Source organism: Wyeomyia smithii, chromosome 2 (genome assembly GCF_029784165.1).
Source record: "Wyeomyia smithii strain HCP4-BCI-WySm-NY-G18 chromosome 2, ASM2978416v1, whole genome shotgun sequence".
Lineage (NCBI taxonomy): Eukaryota > Metazoa > Arthropoda > Insecta > Diptera > Culicidae > Wyeomyia > Wyeomyia smithii.
The window spans coordinates 76,862,248-76,880,191 of record NC_073695.1 but is presented as its reverse complement, the minus strand read 5'-3'; the positions used below and the strand labels follow the sequence as shown (position 1 = coordinate 76,880,191).

At 37.2% G+C, this 17,944-nt stretch overlaps 1 protein-coding gene across 4 annotated transcripts in view; it reads right to left on the bottom strand.

Annotated features, from left to right (window-relative positions):
- The window catches only part of LOC129725096 (potassium voltage-gated channel subfamily KQT member 1-like), a 612,086-nt gene that overhangs the window by 570,549 nt on the left and 23,593 nt on the right, over nt 1-17,944 (bottom strand). The window lies entirely within an intron of this gene.

The following is a 17,944-nucleotide window of genomic DNA, read 5'->3' as shown; positions in this document are numbered from 1 at the left end:
TTTTGAGTTGTGCCAGTATTGAATATCATACCATACAGACACACACACATCATATCATATCATACACACACACATCATACCATACACACAACATACCATATCATACACACATCACACCATATCATACACACATCATACCATATCATACACACACAGCAAGCAAGCGACCAATCAGAGGACGTTATTTCTATTTCAACAAGGCTTGACAATTTTCAATAGTGCAATAGTTCGTAGATTCAAACATTTTTTTTGCGTTTGGGCAGATGCGTGTATAATTATCCAATCGATTGCTGCAAGAATGAAGAAAATCGGTTGAAACCAACCGACCCATAAGCATTTGAAAAGGGACAAATTTCGTCCCAGTTTTTCAGTTTGCATCCCTGTGTGGTATGCTAAAGTAAAACAAAGTTCTACGTCAAAAGGCATTTTGCTGTTCGAAATTGGATTTGGTGATGACGATCTTTATGCTGCCCCAACAGTGGGAGAATAATGGCAGTCTGGCGAGGCACGCTGAGAAGAACCGCGCTGTTACTGAGACATGGTGACCAACCACAGCGCAAGTGATTTATTTAATTTGAAGGCAGCTACAGGCGCAACGCGCTGTTACTTCTGAGTGCTATATCTGCTTCTTCTGCTGTCAACGTTGTGGACGGTCCATCCAGCTCACCTTTTGACTAATGAATGTAGCTAGTTTTCCCAGAAACACTCTTTTATAGCAGAAGGGTGCTACGTAATAGGCCACGCCTTTCAGTTCAGTTGTCTAATTCTCCAATATTCTTTAGACGAATTATTCCACAATTCGCATTCGATATTTGTTTCCAGCAAATAAACACCGATGGTGCTCTCACACACTCAACGGTTTTAACCCGTATTTTATTGCGGTTTGTAACATCAAGCGATTTCGTTTGCTTGTTGTTGCGTGTTGCATCATGTTGCAACTTGGGAGCTGGGAGACGACGAAATTCTGTTAATGCTGATTGATTGAATCGACTCATATTAGCTCTGCATATTCGAATTACCTGCCTTTGTGAATGCGTTCTAACAGGGCAGTTTGTTATTCAAAATCGGCAGTGGTGGGCATCGCTAATCGAAAATTTAGCGACGCTAATCACTAAGCCGCTAACCGGAAAATTTAGCTCGATAATGGCTAAACGCTAAACGCTAAACCCACATTAGCGGAACTTTCGCTAATCGCTAATCGCTAACTTTTTAATATGTAAATAGTCATATCGCTATATTTATTGCTCGTGTTTTGTAAGATTTGGACCACTTTGATCTTTTTTGGTTGAACAAACGAAAACAATTACTTTTTAAAGCTAAGTATTTACAATAAGTAGTCCACGGAACGGTATTCATATTTGATTTTGTAAAAACAAGAATAACAAAAGTTATTTAGCTTGCATTGAAAATAGATACTCTTAGGAATGTTCTCATAAAAATTCAATTATTATCTGAATCGAAAAAGTAGAACCAAAGTTGTCATAATTTCAAGCGCATTGCAATTTACCAAAGTTCTTGGTGTGCCGAAAATTTAATCTAGACTTTGTGCTTGTTCTTCAAAATGCTCCTGTGGCTTGTACGATAACTGGAACTCCATTCTAGGGTAAAAAACTGACAAAAGTAACTTTCGCAGTAAAGTATGTTCATCTTTCGAATCAATTTACGTACGCCATCAGCAATTCACAGTTTTTCTAAATATTTCTATTGTCGCTTCTTTACAAAATTTAGCGATTAGCGTTTCGAAGGCCAAAATTTTAGCGACGCTAACAGTTTCGCTAACCAGCTCAAAAATTAGCGAAATCGCTAAACCGCTAACTGAATTTTAGCATCGCTAATTAGCGAATTAGCGAATTAGCGGAATGGTGCAACCACTGAAAATCGGTTATGTTGATCGCAGCCTTTGTGCTCTCCCAACAGTGGGGGTATTAACTAAATAAACTCAACAGAATTTGATTGCTAGGATCCCGCGAATAATGTTTGCTTGTGTTGATACTAGGAAATTTTCACCCTTCAATTACTTGTTTATTTGCCTTGAAAAAAAGCATTTTGCTGTTCAAAATCGGTTGCTGATCGCAACCTTTGTGCTGCCCCAACAGTGGGGGAGTTAAGATACACAGGCAACATGCACTGTGGAAGCTATTTCACCTTCTGTAAATTAGACGGCCGCGACAGATGTAACTGCTAGAATACGCACAGAATGCTTGCTTACGTTGTCAAAAAATATTAACTTTCAATGACTTGTTTATTTGCCTTGAAAAAAGGCATTTTGCTGTTCAAAATTGGATTTGGTGATGACGATCTTCATGCTGCCCTAACACGGGGGAATAATGGCAGTCTGGCGACACACGCTGAGAAAAACCGCGCTGCTCCTGAGACGTGGTGACCAACCACACGGCTAGTGCTGCTGCTAAGGAAGGCCGATTGCTGTTGACAACTTGTCGCTGTCCAGAACTGTTATGAGCGGCTTCGGCTGAAACAGGCTCTTATATAGGCCGAATAGCATGTTTTCAATTGCAAGGTATATGATTCTGTCGAACGTGCTTGAGATGCAATCATATAACGACCAATCAGAGGACGTAATTTTCGTTTAAACAAGGCTTGACAATTATCAATAGTACAATAGTTTGCAAAATCAATCAACAATTTTCTACATTTAGGTGGATGCGTGTATAATTTTCCAAACAATTCCTGCAAAAATGAAGGAAATCGGTTGAAAACAAACCGATTTATAAGCATTTTAAAAGGGACATATTTCGTCCCCTTTTCGTTAATAGTTTTCCTATTTACATCCCTATGTGGTCAAAAAAAATCTCAGAAGTCACACCTTAACCTTTCTTGTTCATTTTTCGCATCCTCGTAAAACCATATACATTGCCGCTTCACTAGACTAAAGAAAATGTAGTCATAAGACAAAAAAAAATTAAATTAGTTCGTAATGTAGGCATAACGGAGCCCTTCCGTCAGAAGCGTTCGGTGGAAGTTCTCCATCAACTGACCGTCTACCCACAGGCCGTAGTAAGTTGTGCGAAAAGACACACTCTCTCAATAACTAAACTAAGTCCCACAAGACAGTGTGTGCGGTTCATCGTGGCGTGCTAGAAACGGGTCACAATAGTAAAGGAAGATTTATAACAGATCTTAGGGAAAATTAGCTTCTCAGTAGCTTGATTGGTAAAAACATCATGGCAGAGACATTGGAGACTGCGGGTTCTAGTCTCGTCTGGATGAGATAAATTTTTTCTAAGTCTAAGTCACACCTTCTGTTTTCGTTGATATTTCGCATCCTCGTGAAACTACATTCATTGCCCGGAAATTATTTTATTCGTTTATTCATTCTTTTATTTATTTTTTATATTCATCCGACACAGAGTCTTAATGAATTACTGGCTGATGATAAAATGTATCAAAACTTGGCGATGGTAAAATATTAAATTATTATCCTATAAGTAAGTTACAATGTAGCGATTTTTTTTATTTTATTCATAAGATTATATTTGTGTTCATCTATTTATTTTGAGATGCGAATCATAATGTTGTTAAACATTGCGGAAACCAGCTTATTGAACGAACAAGACATTTTTTTTTAATTTATCATGAAACAAAAATAAAAATCTAAAGAACTACATTGTTTTGAACTTTTTCGTCACACTATTTCAATCAGAAACTAAGTTTTTTTTAATTTTGTATTCTATTTCATTATTAACTGATACCATTATTAAATATCCCTTTTCGGGAGAGCACTCGTCACTATCATAAAATGTCATCACTATTTTTAACGAACGCGAAGAGTGATACACTTGTAGTGTATCTGAGGAGCTTGCAAAAAACACCGTGGTGGCATTTGAAATACTTCTCCTGAAAAATAATAATTGAGGAAAGTTTTCTCACAAAAGACAATAGAGCTCACTACAGTGCTTTTACAGTTTCTTTAACATATATCAAATGAAAGGAGCACATAGGTAGGAAAATAGATTGCGGTTGCTTTGCATCTCGAATTAAACAAAAATAAATCCGGGCGCCACTCTGCATTACCTTCCTCTACAAGAAAACTCAAGTTGTCTCTGTAGTATTATCTCAGCAGTGTGCACTGCGGTGTGCTTCCATGTATTCTCACCAGAAACTATTTTGACTCAAAAAAATTGATTTCAGAGCCATAGTCCATTTTTTATTCTCCATTTTATAGAAGTGGCAATCTTCTGATTAATCAACTTAACAGTGAGAATCGAATTTTACTTTTTCTCATTTTTGCATATAAAAATTCACTTTGTTCGGCAAAGTTGTTACACATTTCATAAAAAACAACTTTGTCAAAGGCATCATACTTCTATCTACCATTTTAAATGGACTTTTGTGAAGTTTTCTACAGATTGCCACTAAAAATCATATTTTTCAATTCAGTAGTGATTTGCTACAATTTTTCAATATTCTTAATTGTTGTTTGCTATCACAAAACAAATAATTTCATCGAAGGATGTTTATTTTTATCTTCCATATTTCTAAAATTTTTATTGAAACAATGCACTAATTTACTAATCGATATCTTTAAAATCTGCAAACATCTGCAGACTAAACCATTTCTATATTTGAGTTTAAGTAAAACATCATTTGATCCAGATATAAGCATTTGTCTCTCGCTGTCTCCTGTGTAGATATTTGTAAATAAATGAGTGCATTATTTAAATAAAAATCTTTACCAACTAAATAAACTTAAGAGATAAAAATCAACTTTTTTCTGTGAACTTGTATGTTTTATTCTAGTTAACAACATTGTAGAAAATTTAAAAAAAAATAGAAAATAACTATAAATAGTTGTATTAAAAAAATGATTTTAGGGCATTTTAGAGAAAAGTTCACAATAGTTAATTTAAATTAGCAGATACAAGTATAGTGTCTTCGACAAAGTTGTTTCTTTTAAAATGTGCTAAAACTTTACTCAGCAAAGTGGATGTTTTGTGCAAAAATAAGAACAATGAAACTCATTTCTCACTTCTAGGTAGAATAATCACTAAATTCTTACTTCTACAAAATTGAGAATAATTAATAGATTAACTCTACTGAAGACACTGCAACTCCAAAATTATTATTTTTTTGAGTTAAGAGTAATAAGTGTAAATTAGCGCATTATTCTAGCAAAAATCGTAAACAACCAATAAGATATGTAAGATAAAAATAAACTTTCTTCGAAGATATTGTTTGTGTCATTGTAGCAAACAATTTCATAGAACATTCAAAAATTGTAGAAAACACTATAAAAAGCTAAATAGAAACAAAAAAGATTTTTAATAGTAACCTATGGAAAACTCCACAAAAGTCCATTTAAAAAGATGAATAGAATTATGACGTCTTCAACAAAGTTGTTTTCTTTTAAAATTTGCTACAACTTTGCTGAATAAAGTGGATTTTTATATTCCAAAATGAGAAAAGTAAGATTCGTTTCTCACTGTTGAGTGGATTAATTATGGGATTGCAACTTCTGTAACATGAATAATTATTAGAACAACTTTTTGGGAAGCTTTGGAAAGAGTGTGCAGGGCCAAAAAATTTCAGCGCTTATGCATGAAAATGAAAAATAGCCACCATAAACCTTTTTTTTTTCTACCATCGAAAGGAAATATTTCGCTTTCATGCAATGTTCTTTCTCTTTAACTCCGTTTATTCATCATTCGTAAAATAACGAAAGCCAACTCAGGCGCAGAGAAAACGTGTTAGTTTGATATTCACTGTTTAAAACTTTCTAAAAAATTATTTCTCTGAGTTTCATTGTGTGAACTGTTATGGTTGGTGTGCTGTACATTAGCATTACGCGACTAGTGATAGATAAGAAAAATACTGCCACGAAAGAAATTTTAGCGTTTCATTATGATGAAGACAGCAGTCGTCACGTTGAAAATCCATTTTCGCTTTACCAAAGGAACGTTGAGTATCATTTGGTTATATTTTCAGAAGATTTTATTTCGTGAACGATGCGCGTGAATTATTTCATCGGAGCTCGTTTCAAGAATGAAATTCTAGTGGGTTTGAAAGGGTGCTGTGTTCATTGAAAGTAAAAATTTAGGATTCCTGCATTGAAAAAATCATTTTTATCAGCCTGATTCTCACTACAGTGATTCACCATTCTTGTTCCGCTCGGCTGTGGTGTAAGCAGCAAGTGAGTAAATTTTTCTGCGAGCGGCAGAAGCCCAGCACAAAGCAGCCCAGCAAAAAGTGGCTTTATGCAGCACTCATGCCGGAAAAGATGTGCGCGGTGAATTTTAACTCCACTCTGTGCAGATGTTTAGGAGAATAACAAGCCTTCACGGTTGATAAAAGCTTCCGAACATTCAAAATGAAGAGATACCACAAGGAACCACATTAGACCAAGCAAATAATATTAGACCTAGAACTTCTAGTCATCATTCACAAGTATACACCATGGGAAGGTGCTGATTAATATGGATACTTTACGGTCTCTGAGTACCCAAAAACCGGGAAAATGGACTACTAACTTCGACTAACTCATATATCAATTGTCAATTCCAACTTGTGTAAATTTCAGTATTTATACATAAAAATCGAAAGCAAAAATTATCACCTCTTGTTTTCTTTTTGCGAAACGATGGACTATGCATTCAAAGTATACCACCGAAAGGAAAATACCACAGAAATATTTTCTGAGCAAAAGGCCATCATGAGATACATTTGAACATCTAATCGTTATATTGCGTGATCATTAAATGTTCAAGATAAACAAAACAAAGCTTTAGTGTTTCAGTTAGATTCGGAACTAAACCTTCTGTTTATTATACACAGACTTCGCAGCCAACTGTTTTGGTGTACACTACAATTGCGGGGTTAACGTAATCTACTTTGTTGAACAAGTGGCATGCACAGCCGAATGTTATCGAACAGAAAGCATATAAACCACTAAACTATGTAGGTGTGATTTTGTAGTCGCTTGAAGATAAAAACTAATAATTCATAAACTGCTATTGTTTACTTGTTATATTTACTGGCTTAACGGGTAACTCTTAACAAAGCAAGCAGTTCCAGCGTTTGACATGGATCCTTATCGAGCAAATCCTACAATTCAACGTCTTCGAAGGTATTTCACCTTCCTTCACGCACAACCGTCAACATCAACATTACGGACTTGAAAGCGACGGAAGCAATTACGACACGTAGAGCATCATTTTCGGATCATTTTTCAACTCTCAATGCGCTTCAGCCACCGTTTTCTTCGAATGAAATGAGAAAAGTAACAATAAAGCGAGAAACAAGAGACACAAAATCAGACATTTTCACACAACTAAAAACATATGTACCACAATACAATCACAAACCCGTCAACGCGGTTTGTTTACCATACGTCTCAGCTTTGTTCATCTTAAAAAAATTGACCAAAATCGACCGCCTAAAATGCATAGGAAGTTTAAACAGTTTTGTGTTAGTGGATATATCTTAGGATAATTTTGTACATATTACCGTTTGCAGATCCTTCCAGATGGTCTTGAGGTAAGATGCTGGCCTATCAAGCCAGTCGTCGTAGGTTCGAGTAGAACCAAGGCTTTGCTTTTCTTTTACCGTTTGCGGTAAGGCGGCATCCATAAGTTACGTAAATTTTATAGGGGGAAAAAGGTATCTTTGAGGGTTGCGATTTATTACACAGGAGAGGGGGGGAGGTAAGATCAGCGTTACGTAACAAAAAATTTCTGAAGAAACTCTCCCAAACCGAGCATTTTTGTTAAGCAAATTCCTCTACTGCGTTACATTATTTTTTATGAGGGGGTAGGTGTGTTGGCGTTACGTTTTTTTATATATGGGGGTTGGGGGTCCGAAAATTGGGTTTTTGCGCTACGTAATTTATAGATAACGAAAGTGAATTTTTTGCGGTTGGAGGTAAAAAGGTTACTAAAGCAGATGAATTAATTTGATAAATTTTCCATGAAAGGAAATTATGTTAGCTTACTTGCAAGAAATATACGCCCTTGCGAGCGGCCGTCCGCTTTACCATGGCGGACGAAAACATGCTTACAGACATGTTTTGAAGGGTATGGGGCATATGGACGCTAGGCACATGGATGTTAGGCATCATACTATGGCATACAGACGCGAGGCATAACGGATGTGAGGCATAATGGATGGGTGACATAATGGCCTCGCGTCTGTATGCTTAACGGGGTGTCATTGTTTTTGAGTTCTTTATGTGTTTCATTTATAAGTTCCTCCACTGTTATAACGACAAAATTGTTGGAGTAGATCTTACGCTTCCGCTTTGCCCAGAAATCCTCGATGGGACACAACTTGGGGACGTTGGGCAGGTTCACCAACTTGGGTACCACATCGATATTAATCCGCTCCATCTCCTCGAACGATTGCTTCGAATAATGGGCCGGCGCCAGATCCAGCCATAACACCGCGTCTTCGGCCTTATGGTATTCCTTGATGAACGACGCAACTTCCGGCAGGTACTTCGTACTATAAATTTCAGCGTTCACGGCCAGTCCGGAGCGAAAGATGAGCCACGACGCGTGTTGCCGAGAGAATCGACTTGACCATCTTATTTAGGCGCTGCCACTGCGTCATTGCCTGCAGCTTTGATACCAGTGAACGGGACTACCGCTTCCTGACATGTATGTCCTATGGACCAGGTTCGCCAGGTACTCTTTCACTGTTTGACCGATTGCACCGACCTCCAGGTCAAGCGCACGCAGCGATGTAACCACTTTTCCCTCGGCCAGCTTCCTTTGGAGCTTCTTGTTGTTTCCCAATAGTTCCAAGATGTTCAAAATGCCGGAACACCGCACGATGTCCGTTTTCGACGCGACGGGGTACAGTTCTTTAAACGCGCACACTTCTGAACGGAGCAGCTTTACTGTTTTCGTCATCACGGTCAGAGTTCAACTGATAGAGCTGTCAAATTTTGTCTGCTGACTCATGGGTTACTATTGTCGAATTCGTTTTCACGGTGTAGCTACACTCCGACTACACTTTTTACCCTCTAATTGTTTTTTTACTTTCCGGGCTACACTTTTTCTGTCCCGGACTACACCCTAAAAAAGCAGAGTGTTCTTTTAAAAGTTGCCAACACACGTATATGTCAAAACTGGATTGTTTTGGTTCTCGTTCCACGTGGTAAAGTGTCAGGTAAATTTTTTTCAGCACATTTGCGAGATGAAAACATGAAATGGAAACGAGACAAAACGACGATGGCGATAATGACCAAAACAAAACAAATTGACAGCTATCTCTATTATTACGCATACCAATGCAACTACCCTGAAAGGGTTTTTTTTTTTCAAGCTATAAAGTGTAGTCCGGGACGGTGTAGCTACACCGCGAAAACGAATCCAACATATGTTTGATGCCGCATGCGTAGTTTCATCAGTGCGTGTGTAGGTAAACCCATAAAAAATTGGCAATTTGTGTCATTTTTTTTCCACAATCGATTTTGTTTTCTCATTTCTTTTTCAATGCGTAAGCTGATTTTGAACGAAAAGTCTCTGAGTGTTACGTAAATCGGGCTTCGAGGATCGACACAACAATAATGAAATATGTCGACAGACAGAAAGTGAACAATGTTTGAAAAAGAAACGGGATGTATATCTTCTTTACAAGGGTCTTTACAACTTCCAACCATTAAATTGATAGTTAATAATTTAAACGAGCGAATTAAGGAACTTGTAACTTACAGGGTGTCACCGATACACTTTTTACGCCATAAAATTAAAACAGAGGAATGTTTCTTCTCTGGTTCTCTTTCATTGTCACGGTAGAGTAGTAAAGCTACAGTTGAATTAGTTCAAATCAAATCTTACGCCTTTGTATTTGATTACGGCCCGCCACAGTTATTAAAACTATCACATGTCGCACACACGATTTCGATTGACATTTCGTCTCAGATTTTTACCAAACGGCTCTTAAGAGTGTCCAAGGTCATGTGTTTCATTTCATCCAGCTTCCCTAGCATGTACCCCTAAAAGCTGAAGTCCAATGGATTCAAATTTGGAGAGGATGTAAATCTTCGTTGCACCACTTCTGAACAACCAATGCGTTATGCACTGGCGCAGAATCCTGTTGATAGCAGAAACTTTCTTCTGCAAATAATTCTTTGATGCAAGGCAGCAAATGATCTCAATTATATGTTGTAGATAGTACTCTTTAATAATTTCAATACGCTTGTCGATGAATAGCAGTGGCAACTTTCCTGTCATATATTGCTTCCCAAACCATCACATCTGAAGCATTCTGGAATCGTTCCACTTCTCTTTTATCGGTTGGAATATCACGAAGACTTGGTCCATACACACGATCATTCTGCTTGTTCAAAACAGCCTCCAACGTAAACAATTTCCAACATGAAAAAAAATTGTTTTGAGCAGCGTGCGTTTTCAGTAGCAATCGAGATCTAGCAAATATTAATGCGAGATAATCCGTGAATCTTTTGTTTCTTGAAAGATCCGTATCCATAATAATTTTTAATTATTTTTTGCATAGTGTTGTAACTCATTTTCATTTCACGAGCCATTTTGCTTGCCAACCGGGTTGGATTTCGCCGGATAGGTTCTTTCATCGCTACGATCACCGCATCAGTCCGCACACTCCTTACCTGGTTTCTGCTTGGGGACAACCATACCAGTTTACTCGAAGCGTTTGTTGGTCCTGTCAATGGCTCAATGCACAGCTTTATATGACATATCCCTTTTTTGGAATTTTGACAACTGAAAAGGAAGCCCCGACGACCCTGAATCCGGCCTCGACTTGATTAGTTCTTTTGTTTCATCGTTTTATTCGAGTTAGTCCCCCATTCTGTGGAACAAAATTTGATTTTTTGGTCCGCCTTTCCCTACGTACACGCGTACGACAAGTTGAAAAAAAAATTTTAGGAATAGATGTATTGAGGTTATGTTGCAAGCCGTCATATTATTAGACGATTAGATATTAGACACCAACTTCGATGTGCTCGACAGAACATGGATGATATTTTTTACATGTTTATCGCGTAATAATAATCTTCAAATTTATACTTATGAACTACAAAAAAAATTTTGTTTGGTTTTGATCTGAAAAAAGCCAAAAATCTTTTGACAAATAGTCCTTCAAAGTTTCCCCCTCGCTTAACATCTGTTTAACTTCACCTTTCAAAAACATTGAAAACTGACAAATCGGTGAAGATGTTTACAAGAAAAATCCTTCTCACATTATTTTTTTAGTTGTACATTGATAGGATATCATTTGAAACCTAACATGAGAAGTCGAGTTTACACTACAATCCCTTGTAGATGATTTATATAACTGTTCTGCTAAAAAACCCTCACACCATCAATGTGTTATTTATTATCAATACCTGCTCATTGTGTTTCACTGGATAAAAGTAAGGAGCCGAAAAAGTCATAAAGAGAAGTAAAAACAAATTTTTCAATCGAAACGTAAAAACCATCACCATTTCCTATGATTGGGTATGGGTATCATTCACTGTGTCAATATTTATACCAATCAGAATAATTTTCTCGGCTTCGACAGTAAAATAATTCAATTTTCTTTGCCTACAGATGGGAACGTAAACATTTGTCAAATTATTGACATAAACGAGTGGTCAATAAATAAATCTTAAAATTAACGCCAATTGACGGCACGGCTTGCGAAAGTGTACCAATTATAACTTATTAAACAAAATTCCAATTGGTATTGAGAGGGGAAATCTCATTGCGATCGGTTTTGTACCAGTATAGCGAATATTATGATGCCGACGGCATCACGATCTCACGTTTCATAAACAATTGGTTTTCGATAGAGTCCAGGCGGATTAACGCAATTGGCATCTTTCATTCTCTGTGTAAATACCATGACAGTTACATGTAAACTAAAATATTTTTTTGTATAGCAAACCTATCTTATACAACGTATACATAGAAAATGAACATAATCGTATTTCAGCATATTAATTTGAGTAAACATATATTCACAAAACTACACAAAATTACCTGAGGTGCGGTATTCACCTTGACTTTTTTCGCCGAAAGGTGAATTGAAACAGTTTTTTTTTCTCCTTCAAATTCGTAATCAACATTTTAATTCAAAAGCAACAAAGCATGGACGATACCAAGCACACCAATATCAGATTAAACCGAAGAAATAAAAAGCCACATTCATCCAGCGGCATGGCAAAATTTGAATTGAATGCAAACGAGCCTAATTTGAATTACGCTATGAACGCGTAAAATCCCACCCAACCGTCAGAGGCTTAACAGCAAGAAGCCTTTCCGCTACAGCAAACCTGAACTTGTTTTCGGAAAATGCTAGCCGAATTTCATTGCTCTTGCCAAAGCCGCGGCTGTCAGCTATAAGTCATTTAAAAAAATCGAAAGCTGTCGACATAATTCTAGCTCTTGCTTCTGTTCGGCGCAATCCGGGTTTGATACACTGTTTGTTGGTTGCCTTTTTTTTCGACAATATTCGTGTACCATTCATAGCGGAAAAAGCAGCAATTATTCAACGATATCAAATGGAAGGAATACTTTTGGCTGGAATACTTTTGGTTGACATTGAATCCAGTCCAATTCAAACTGTTAATGGGTTTATCAGCATTTTGTTTTTTTTTTTATATTAGTCTTCTCCAGGTTGGTTTGCTTTTGGAAAACCTAAAAAAAGGAAAAGTGCGGTCAAACCGTTGAAGTTACAGAATACTTCAAGCTGAAATGTGTAAACGATCGAAAGCGTATCCTTTGAATACAGGAAGAAGGTAACCACAATTTCCAATTTAAATTCAAAAAAACATCCTGCACTGATAATTTCCGTAACCGCGAGTTTTGATGAAATCAAAATTCTTTTTCCGGGCATATCTGTCTACAGTACACCTTATCAAAATGGTTCAAATATAAAAATTCAAACTTGCAAGTTTCAACATCATTTTGATCTTATCAAGCACCGCCATTCAGACTGATTGACACTTATACAACCAGCAGCCAAAAGCGAAACTTTTCACTGAATCCTAAATTCATAACAATGAAATTTCAACAGAAAGCTTCGGAACTTGTGTTTGGAAGACAGCTGAGAAAACTATTCAGAATCTCATAACTCAATCGATCGTAGATTTTTCAGCTTCCTCTAGCAATCATACTCTCAAACTCGCTTTTGTCGGTAGGAAGTATCGAGAAGAGGCACTGCATTCTTATCAACGATTGCTGCGTAAGCCTCTTTTCCAATTATTAATTCATTTGCAAACTGAGTTCTTTATTGCTTCCAGTGGAATAATACACTGCAAAGCAATTATACTGCCTATTGCTGCTCCTAAACCCCAAGCACTGATATATTTCCTCGAATCTTGACCCAGTTTTGTTCCGTTGTAATGGGCCGAGATGGAGTATGAATGTGAATTTGCTTCGGCGCTCGTTCGCAACAGGAATGTTGACGCAAAACTTTCAAGCCCGATTTTTGTTTCTACCACTCTGAATATTAAAGTTACTTTTTTTTCTCCTCCCGAATGTGCTCCACGGAGATTAAAATCGTTGAACGACCGTGTAATGGTGCCAAAACAGAATCGAAAAAAAAGGTTGCAATTGATCTTTTGTTCAGAAAATGAATCATCATTTAATTACAATCGGGCTCTGATCGGCAAAATCTGATTTCCGACTATTGTTTATTGTATTGTATCGTTCCTTGGAGAAAAATAATTTAAGTGGCCTATTGAAAAGCCTCATAATAATTTACATATCAGCCTTTTATTAACTGCACAGAATTTTCATTTATTTTTGGCTTTTAATGACGATTATGTTTGTTCAACATAAAAGTTCTGACACAATTATAACAAGTATAGAATGTAAACTAAAGATCAAGCATTATTTGAATTTCTTTCTTTAGTTAGATGCTGCCGGAGAATAATTACTGACGCCAACAGGCTCTTCCGAACCGAGACTCGAACCTACGACAAATGGCTTGTTAGGTCAGCATCGTATCTCCCCGCAAAAACGAGAGGATTATGTTAAGACGAATTGTTATTGTATCTTTGAGTATCGCTTACACTCTTAACATTAAACAGATTACATATAAGTTAATTTAACGTCGAGATAAATCAATTGGGGCAAAATCGACATGTTGCTGACATTTTACGTAGATCAGAGACCTACCAATCGATTTCTGAGACTTTTTCACTCAATATAAGATATAATTTGACTACCACTTTTAGATAATAGCGCATTACCATTAATGCTCAGAAATACTCGATATTATTTTGCTTTGTGAAATATACTAAAACCATGCCAAAACCGTTTTCCTAAAATCACCGTTTTGAGCTCAGTTTTTGTCCGATTTAAGATCTGTCTTTTTTAAAGATGGGTAAGAAGATGCTAATATGTGGACAAACTCTTAGGATTTTGATATTTGGTCTTGAAACAAAATGGCGTCGAAAGAACATCAAAAATTTCCGAATTCTCAAAAAATCAAAATGGCGCCATTGTTGCCCCTTAAGTTGAAATATGTTCAAACTCGGGGAATTTTTTTTCACATCAAACTTCATCAAAAAATCATACATAAGAGCCAAAGCAAAAAAAAATGTTGCACTGCACAGAGGTCTAAACTCTAAAAATCGTGATCGTTTTAGATTTGACTGCGAAATATTGATTTTATGTACCTAGTGTCTTCAGAAAGTTTATTCCATATAACAAGGCCTTTCTTTTGGCGTTTTCGATTTTTTTATCAATCCCCCTAGTAGTTCTCGGTCGGATACAACTAAAAACAGTTGAACTCTTTTGAGTAATGCAGTTCTTTTGACAAACTTTCAAATGCATACAGTCTGGTTTGCTACTATCTGCAACCTTCGGAGTAATATGGACTCAAAATATGGCTATTTTCAGCAAAAAACTAGATATATCTTTACAACAAATAAAAATATCTACAAAAATGCAAAGTTTAGCAGAATGAACAAAATCTTAGAACAGCTTGAGTTGTTTCGGCGATTACAGAAAAAGTTATGGACGAAAAACTAATTTTGAGAAGTGTTCCTCGTAAAACTCTATTTCGTACAGATAAAAGATAACAGTGTTCAGCAATTCTTTTTCTTATAGATTTTCCTACAACTTTGCCGAAAAAAGCAATTTGGTATTTTTAAAATTAGAAAAAAAAATATCTAACTATTAGGGGGATTGATCAAAAAACCAAAAACTCCAAAAGAAAGGCCTTGTTATATGGAATAAACTTGCCGAAAACACTGGGTACATAAAATTAAAATTTCACAGTCAAATCTAGAACGATCACGATTTTTCGAGTTTAGAACACTGTGCACTGTGAAATTTACAAATAATGAAACTCAATACAGGCGAGATACAAAAAAATCAATGTTATAGAATCGTACTTAAAAACCCGCCCATACGGCGATCAAGTTAGGGCCACGCTAATGGAATAGATAAAATTCAAAGCCGGTGAAATACATTAGCCACTATAGATTATCGGGGAGGAAGTTTTCACGTTCGTAAGCTGCAAGTTCACCTTGCCTACGCTTACGAGATAGAGCAAAACCAATATTTTAGGGTTACTCCCCGTTCTCGAGAACCCCTATGTACAAATTTTCATGGTGATCGGTTCAGTAATTTCTGAGTCTACACGGTGACAAAAAAGTCCGGTCACACTTTTTTGGGGTCGCCTGTAGCCTACACGTTGCATCTCTCTGGTGCCATCTATATGTCAAATGAAAGGGTTAACTTTGCTGCCAAAGTGGCAGAGTTTCGTTTCTGTGCAGTTTGTTTACATTGAGTTGTGAGCCATGGCAGAGTTAAGAGCAGCTGTTATCGCTGAATATGTGATAGGGTACAAACCCGGACACATATTCAAACACCAAAAACCACTCGGAATCAACCGGAAATTCGTGTACCGGACCATAAATCGATACCTAGAGACCGGCGGCACCGAGGACAAGGCACGATCTGGACGACCAAGGTCTGTGAGAACTCCAAGGCTGAAAAAGACTATACGAGACCGGATTCGCCGGAATATCCGCCCAATCTGCACGGAAGCTGGCCAGGAACCTTAAAATGAACCGAGAATCAATCCGCCTGCTTCTGCGCAAGGATTTAAAACTTACACCGTACAAAAACATGTGGTTCATGGGGTTACCAAAGCTACAAAAGACAAGAGGTACCAACGGTCGCGGGAGTTGCTCGGTTGGCGCGCAGATGATGAGATTATTTTTTCGGACGAGAAGCTGTTCGTTTTGGAGCAAACAGTCAATCGCTAAAATGATTGAGTTTGGAGTGTGAGCCTCCAGCAAGCTCCTGTGGACAAGCTGAACGTTTCCCGGTTCCAAAATAAGACGTCAGTGATGGTTTGGGGAGCCATTTGCAAGAGAGGTAAACTGCCTCTTATTTTTATCGATAAAGGGGTCAAAATCAACGCAGCGTACTACCTGGACACGGTTTCGAATAAAAATGTTCTGCCTCAAGCTAAACTATTGTTTGAAGACGATTACTACTGCTTCCAGCAAGATGGCGTCCCATCCCACACCGCAAAGGTTGTTCAGGCGTGGTGTGAAGAAAACTTGACCGATTTCATTTCGAAGAATGAATGGCCTCCGTCGTCTCCGGATCTGAGTCCACTGGATTATTTCGTGTGGGGATACATGATGTCGAAGCTGAACGACTATAAAATAACAAATTTGGAGCAATTCAAGCGAGTTATCACGAAAATCTGGGACGAGATGTCGATGGAGCACGTGCGCGCCGCTTGCGACGATTTTCCGAAACGTCTGAGGCTGGTTCGATCAGAGAAAGTGGTGTAATTCCGAGATATCGTCTGTGAAGTATCTTCATGAGTTGCTGAATAAAGCTATGAAAGCCAGATTCAGATTTTCTTCTTATTCTTTGAAATATTGAGATTTTCCTGTGTGACCGGACTTTTTTGTCACCCTGTAAAGGAAACAGACAGACAAACATTCGTATTCATACACAGTACCAAAAAATGAAATTTACAACTAATACAAATGAAAGCACATAACGGTTTCTAGCACATAAAGTGAAAAACACATACAATTTCACACCGTTAATTATGCACAATACAGAATCGTTTTAAACCATGTAAATTTGTACGTTAAGTGATATAAAATTTAAGCTTTGAATATAAATATGCAGGCAAATTAACAATATATTCATTTACATTGCATGTGAATATAATGCCACACGGAATATTACATGGTTTCCAATGCTCCATTTATGTGCATTTAAAGAAATGTAATTTTTTTTACTGTGTAGATATAGAAGACAAAATGATAAACCATATATCATAACAGTGTACCGACATTGTTGATAAAGTATCTCGCTTGCTGAAAGACATGTTAACACAAAATATATGAAAGGATAATAAATGACCCAGTATTATCGAATTCACATTCATGTTGACAAAGTACAACAGGTGTAGATCTCGTTCCTTTGGTAGGGGTTAACCTTCCTGACAATCTCAGTGTGTGTGTGGTGCAATCGTATGGAACTAGACTATGGTAAATCAACCTTGTTTCTATGCATAAATAATGACATCCTGCTCTGTCCGCTCCGCACAAAGCACTGCAGTTTAGACACAAAGTGGAGTTTGTGGGGAAAACTGGTCTCGCTTTCACACTGAAATAAAGCTCAAATCCCGTGTGCCTCTATCTGCATAAACTTGCGGTGGCCCACAATTTTACGATACACTGGAGCTTGGACCACGCACAGCAAGCAGCCTGTCAATATGCAAATTTGTTCGTCCCATTGCCGCTCATTTTCGTTGATTTAACAATTCAAACTTTGCAAAGTACAGTACAATTTATGGTAAATTAGTCTAATCCAAAAAGGATGATGTCGATAATATTTACTTACTTGCGACTAATATTTACGTACTAAATTTAATATGTCTTAACTGTAATATTTTCTGAGAACACTTCATGGATATACGAACTAAAACCAGACAAACAACCAATAAGTAACACACTGTTCCACGCTATCCGAGC